Genomic DNA, 823 nt, shown 5'->3' with positions numbered 1-823 from the left:
TTTTTTTTTTTTTTTACTTGCTTTATCCTCGGTAAAACTGAGGCAAATCTCTGCAATGAGTTTACCAGCATCATAGTGGAGAAGACAGGCGGCCATTTTGCCTCCATGGCAGCACCGTTGGGGCGGCCCATATGGGTTTGGTTTATGGCAGTCCATATGGTTTATGGCTGCGGGATGCTGCCTGGGTTTGGGGCAGCTCAATGTGCCCCACGTGGTGCTGAGCTCCATTCCAGAAGTGCTTTTGTGGAGGCAAATCCATCCTCATTGCCCACAGTGGAAGATTGCCAATCCCAAGCTCTTCAGCCGTTTGCTTTCCCAATGAAGTCGGATGGACAAAAGCCTTTCGTCATCCAGTAGTTTTGCTGTTGGTTTTGTTTTTCTTTGTTCTGTTGCTTGGTTGGTTTGTTTTTCTTGCATGTGAAAGGAAAAGAAAAAAAAAAAGAAGAAAAAAAAAGAAATAAAAGTCTTTCCAATTGAAAACGTCGGTGGGCTCCGATTTGTCCAAGGTCTCAAAGAGTCGCAACATCCGACAGCTCGTGTGTCGCGTTGGCATTTCTGCCTGGCTTTGGGAAGGCCAACACCATTCGTGCTGCCATCTTTTCCACTACGTCTGAGATTTCTGTCGTTCTCCATAGAGAGCTCATCATCACACCTGGGGACCCGGGCGCAGGGCTCCTGGCTCACAAGAAATTACGAACAACTTAACTTCTCTTTTCATTAAAAAAATAAAATATTCAAGACTATCAGCTTTTATATAAAATACCAGCAAGCCCCCCACAAAAAAAAAAACCAAAAAAAAAAAACCAAAAAAAAAAAAAAAAAA

This window comes from Centrocercus urophasianus, unplaced genomic scaffold (assembly GCF_019232065.1).
Source record: "Centrocercus urophasianus isolate 14NV4802_14NV808 unplaced genomic scaffold, USGS_Curo_1.0 seq_61, whole genome shotgun sequence".
NCBI lineage: Eukaryota > Metazoa > Chordata > Aves > Galliformes > Phasianidae > Centrocercus > Centrocercus urophasianus.
This window is presented reverse-complemented; position numbering follows the sequence as displayed.